This window comes from Euprymna scolopes, chromosome 45 (genome assembly GCF_053919585.1).
Source record: "Euprymna scolopes isolate OS-2025 chromosome 45, ASM5391958v1, whole genome shotgun sequence".
NCBI classification, from domain to species: Eukaryota; Metazoa; Mollusca; class Cephalopoda; order Sepiida; family Sepiolidae; genus Euprymna; species Euprymna scolopes.
Genome location: NC_136526.1, coordinates 44,247,227 through 44,253,226, shown reverse-complemented (window position 1 = coordinate 44,253,226; position 6,000 = coordinate 44,247,227). Strand labels below are relative to the sequence as shown.

Sequence of the window (6,000 nt, the reverse complement as noted above, 5' to 3'; positions counted from 1 at the left end):
TATTAAAGGAAAGAGGTATCCTACGACCTTCCTAATCTTTACAGAGGGCCGTGGAGTGGATATACCCGAGCATTTTTTTTTCTTTTATCTTTGGGAAATGGGAAGGGTTGTTACGTCCTGAAAATACCCCCGGGTTTTTCCCACCCCGTGCCGCTCGAGATAAAAAATGCACGGAAACGCCATTTAAACTGGGCCAGTTGCGTGAACACCGGCGTGTGTTAGACTTACTTGTCTGGCGAGCCATTAATCGTGCCGACGACTTTAACAACAACAAACAAAACAAACAAAAAAGGAAAAAAGAAAAGGAAAACGGATTTGTATACAAAGTTTAAACGTAGTTTCCACCGAGATAATTTCACTTGCTTTAAACGCGAAAGAGGGAGAAACTCGCCACTTTAACGTGACTGGATATTTATTTCTATCGCGGCCGGCGGTATCGCGTTTGTTTCTTCGATGTTAATGTTTATAACTTGACGTAACAGTCAGTGGTCGTGGTCGGCGTGCGTATCCGGACGTATAATTAAGCGTTATTGATATTCTGCAAAAAAAAGTGTCTCACCAGAAAAAAAGGTAATTTTAATTAATCTTTGTCATAATAATAATAATAATAATAATAATAATAATAATAATAATAATAATAATAATAATAATAATAACAATAATAATAATAATAATAATAATAATAATAATAATAATAATAATAATAACAACAACAACAACAACTAGCATTGCACGGCGTAGCCCGGTCGTAAAATACGCTTAAATGTGATATTTTAATTAATGCAGAATTCGTATATATTATTACAGAGTCAATTTTCTCTTGATTTCATATATTATAAAATTATGATTTCAAAAATAATAAAAATATATATATGTATTCATATGACTTGGGTGCATCAGCTATAATCGAAATCGATACCAAAACTTATTAAGAATTCTTAGTAAAATTATTTATTACAAGAAATGGAAGGTCATAACTAGGGCTATGACAACAGCATATTATTTTGACTCTCGAGTATATATCCGACACAGTTAAACACAGTTAATCAACCGATAACCACATCACTATATAAGTTATCAACGGATACACACTCGAGAGTCAGAACAATGAAAAGAATACGCTGTTGTCACAGCCCTAATCATAACAATTAAACGACATTCACTCGGAAGAAAAAAGATGTAACCCTAACACACACAATGACACACACAATAACACACACGCTATCGTATTAGTATATAGACTAGCGGGACCTGTGGAAATTCCACAGCGGACTCTTTCATATTTAATATATTAATGTTGGCATTCAGTATAAATGGGGACACCTTGATATTATTGTAGCTCTTTTGTTAAAACTGCAAAAGTATGTATATAATCTAGCAAGGGCGCCCGGCGTAGCCCGGTCATAAGATGCGCTTAAATATGATATTTTAATTTATGGAGATTTCATATATATTTTCTATTGATTCTTATATATTATAAAGTTGTGATTTCGAAACTAATAAACATATATATATATATATATATATATATATATATATATATATATATATATATATATGTTTCATCCCAAAATAGCGAACATTTCTGTAAAAGCCTGAGGACGCTACAGACGGCCAAAAAAAAAAAATAATACGGCCGTGTAGCCGAAACAATAATGCAACTTAACAGAAAGATAGGGTAATAAAAAATAAAACGCATATTTGCTCTACAACAGTATTGAGCACTTTCTTCTTCTTCTTCTTCTTATTATTATTATTATTATTATTATTATAACAACAACAAAAACAATAATAATAATAATAATAATAATAATAATAATAATAATAATAATAATAATAATAAGAGGCTGTTGCGATGACGCAAATTTATTTGCAAATGCTATTGAAGGAGGTTGAGAGAGCTGGACGTCGGGGGAGACTTGTTTTCACTCAGCTTCCAGGGAACACCACAGGTTTCCAATCAGATCTTTGATGACTTGTGTGAAAGCTCCATATGAGCCAATAATAATAAGGCATCAAAGTCATATGGATATTTTTTTTTTACTTTTATAATCACAACTTTATAATATATACAACGTATTATAAACACCCCAACCTCCTCATGAACCTCCAAAGCCGTTCTTAACATGGGGGGAGGGGTTATTCTGAAAGCCGTTTTTAACATGGGTTGTTGGGGTTTTTTATACTACGCTAGGACAGGTCGTAAAAATATCTATTTTATATATATATATATATATATATATATATATATATATATATATATATACTAGCATGGGTGCCCGGCGTTGCCTGGGTGTTTGGAGGTGTATGTTGAGCAAAAAAAAAACGGTCAATTTTTTAAACTTTGATCCCTATTATGACCCCTTAACATTTATTGTTTTGGGCTCAAATTAAGTTATTAAGTTAGATCCATGTCCAAGGAACCTATATCTAAAATTTCAAGTGTTTAGACACAAAATTGTCGAAGGGGTTTGGTAGAGTTTTTAAAGATCAAATCGTTGAACTTTAACCCCTTAACCGCCAAATTTCTCGCCGACAATCGATCATATCGATTTTTCCAAATTTCAGTACCATGTATATCAAATTTCGAGCCTGTAGACTAAAATTGACAGAGTTATTGCATAGGGAAATGTACAAACACAGACACACAGATAGATAGATAGATAGATAGATAGATAGATAGATAGATAGATAGATAGATAGATTAAACAAAAATATATACGTATACATGAATATATATTGAAGCAATATTGTGGGCCCTGTAAACTTTTTACGCAAATATTATGTAAGTATAAATCATGTAGAATGTCTGCATGAATATAACTACACGTAATAGTTAACTTAAGATGATCATCCCATATGAAAACTGAAAAAACTAATAGGGGATTAATTAAAATGAATGGTTAAAAGAATATGCAAATTAGCTAGATCTTTTGCAGATGAATTCAATTCCATGACCCATATATAACAAAATTGTATTTTCTTTTTAAATAAATAGAAAAGAGGGTTTTTAATATGAATATCAATACACGCGAAAGAAACACGAATTTATAGGAGTAAAGAAGAAGATGTAGATATATATATATAGGCACTAGAAATTTCTTGTTTTATTTTGTTCTTTTTTATTTTTTGTTGTTGTTTTTTTCTAATGTTTTTTTTTTTTTATAAACCGTTGGTTATATTGAAACGGTGAGCTTCCAAAATGGCTACCTAACGTTATCGACTAGTTCTTTACACCATGAATTGAAAATGATCCTTGACTTTCTGGCACAGGTAAGTCAGAAGTTATCATGGCCAGCTTGCAGGTCGCCCTACCATTATTGGCTCATTTAACAACGTTTTCAGATGTTCTTATTTATTTGTCTCCCCCTGTTCCCCACGAGGGCAAAGTTAGACACAATCTCGATTTATATATATATATATATATATATATATATATATGTGTGTGTGTGTGTGTGTGTGTGTATGTATGGATGTATGTATGTATGTATGCAAAATCCGATACCGCATTTTGATTTTGCTAATTCCTACCCTCTGATGAGAAGGAAAGTATTTCTTCGAAACTCCGCGGATTAAGGACTATCCACTTATCAAGTGTTTCTTTTTCAGATTAAATATGTTTTTAACTCTTTTTTAAAGTGTTCTTTAACATGTTTTATTAACTGTTTGTTATATATATATATATATATATATATATATATATATATATATATATATATATATATGGGGGATAACGAGTTTATCGAAAAAAAGGGGGGAGGCACTCTGGATAGTACGAAAATAAAAATTGCTCCAATCAAGAAGGATTTTTCCTCCTCTGACCAAGCACACTTTGATTATAGCTGAATGTCGATAAAAAGAAAAAAATAAGATTATATTGAAGTGTTTAGCTCTGAAAATAGCTACCAAATTTTATCAATTAGTTTTTTTTTTGGTTTTCCAAGCGATGACAGGGCTAAATAATCCACCCTATTTATTTGTTTGTCTGATTATACATGTGATTCTATTATCTGATTTTTACAAAACTAAGCACCTAACTTTACCAGTAACCCTAAGTCTGGGTGGCAATAATAATTTTTATTATACACTGTTTGGTGCTATTATATATCAATTAAATATTATTATCTTTAAAATAAAAATTTAAAAAAAAAAATAGAAATCTGCAAAAATCAGACAACATATTAATGCGGTGAATTAATTTACTCTATCATCGCTTTAAAAATTAGACAAAACTAATCGATAAAATTTAGCAACAATTTTGGTAGTGAACTGCTTCAATATTATAATTTTGCTTCATCTTTTTGTCAACATCTAGGAAAAACGATTTAGTTATGCACATATTTTATTTTTAATTGATTTGGTAATCTTAAGCAGGATGACCCCTGAAGTGAATGTGGTATTATGGTGATTTTAGACTGTAGCTAGAAATAGCTCAGACTGTTATAAAGTACATTGATAAGGGTGGCCCTAAAACACCCCTCCCCCACACTTTTGAATGGCCTTGTGTCTAATTTCTTTCGAGTAATGTAAAAAGAAAATTGAAATTAATAAATTTTTCGGCACTTCTGCATGTCAATGACATGAGGCGTACGAGATGAGTTATCGACCCCTGTTCTTTGACTGCCCTCTATCGGCCGTTCTGTGAACCTAAAATATAAATAAGTGTCTCCGAGAACGTAAAAATATATAATAATGAAATACATAACAAGAAAATATGAAAATCGAAACATTTATTGTATTTAAAAAAATGTGTCTAAATGTAATTTTAATGCTTTTAATATCATTTCTTTTCATGAGTGATTAATAACTGAAAATAAACAATAAATATTTTTTTTTTAAAAGCATAAAGCATTTATAGATTGTTTTTAGAATTATTTAGGGTTTTTCTTACAGTATAAAAATATATCAAAATATAATTTTAGTTTTTCAATGTAGCAAAATATAATTTTAAAAACATGACACATTTATAGAGGTTTCAGCATAATTTTTTTTTGTACAGAAAGATTGTTGGGTTTGTATTAATGTACACATAGATTCGAAAAAGTTGTCAAAAAGCAAATATATAACAAATAAATGTTATCAAAGGCAAGATAAGTTACTTTTCTACCAAACTGGATATAGTTTTCGTGTTTTTATTCAATGTAACATGTTTATTCAGCTCGAAAAACATACAGTGTTTACCGATTTATTGGAAAATTCAAGATGGCGCCTGACTCTCTTTTTAACACGAAGTTGTGGAAAAGGTATTATAAATAAAAAAAAAACTAGACAAAATACTATTAAAAACTCGCTCAATATATGTTACTGCGACATATATTCGGCGGGTTTTTAATAGTATTTTGTCTAGATTTTAATTTATAACACCTTTTCCCAAGCTTACCGTGTTAAAGAGAGAGTCAGTTGTTTTTTGTTTGTTTGTTTTTGTTTTTCACAGTATGATTTCATAAACATATATGAAAATATGATATGTTTGTCAAAGTAGCGAAATATAATTTTATTCTAGATAATTATAGTTTGCCAATGTAACAAAATAGATTTTTTAAAACATGAAACATTTAAGATATTTGAAAGAAAGAGATATTATTAAGTTTAAGAATATATATATTTTTGTAGAAAAAGTTTTTTTTCACAGTAAGATTGTATAAACATATATTAAAATAAAAGTATGAGTTATCGACCCTGTTCTAGGCTGACAAACGCCCTCTACCGGCCGTTCTTTAAACTAAAACGCACACATTCGTCCATGTTATTGACCTGCAGAAATGCCGACTTTTTAAAGTGTAGCATCTGTTCTCTGCTCAATTAGAGAAGGAGAAATCTGACTTGACTGGGGTAATTTTCATTTTGGACCATCTAGAGTGTCCCATTTGAGGGGAGTGGTATCCTCCACGTCAATAACCGGTCTTGTGTTTAGCTTTGCCTTCGTAAAGCCGAGACAAGTAAATGAGACACCTGTAAGCTGTGTTGCATGACCGATGTTTGAGCGAGTTGCAGGTAGTC

The 6,000-nt window shown here is 30.8% G+C and overlaps 1 protein-coding gene across 2 annotated transcripts in view; it reads left to right on the top strand.

The window, feature by feature from the left end:
- Nucleotides 1-293: 293 nt before the first annotated feature.
- LOC145269513 (uncharacterized) overlaps nt 294-6,000 on the top strand; it is a 100,121-nt gene continuing 94,414 nt past the window's right edge. The window contains exon 1 of one of the 2 annotated variants that reach the window (XM_080125257.1): nt 294-570. The gene's annotated coding sequence lies outside the window, so the exon portion shown is untranslated. The remainder of the gene's footprint in view (nt 571-6,000) is intronic. The other variant, XM_080125255.1, reaches the window with a different exon arrangement.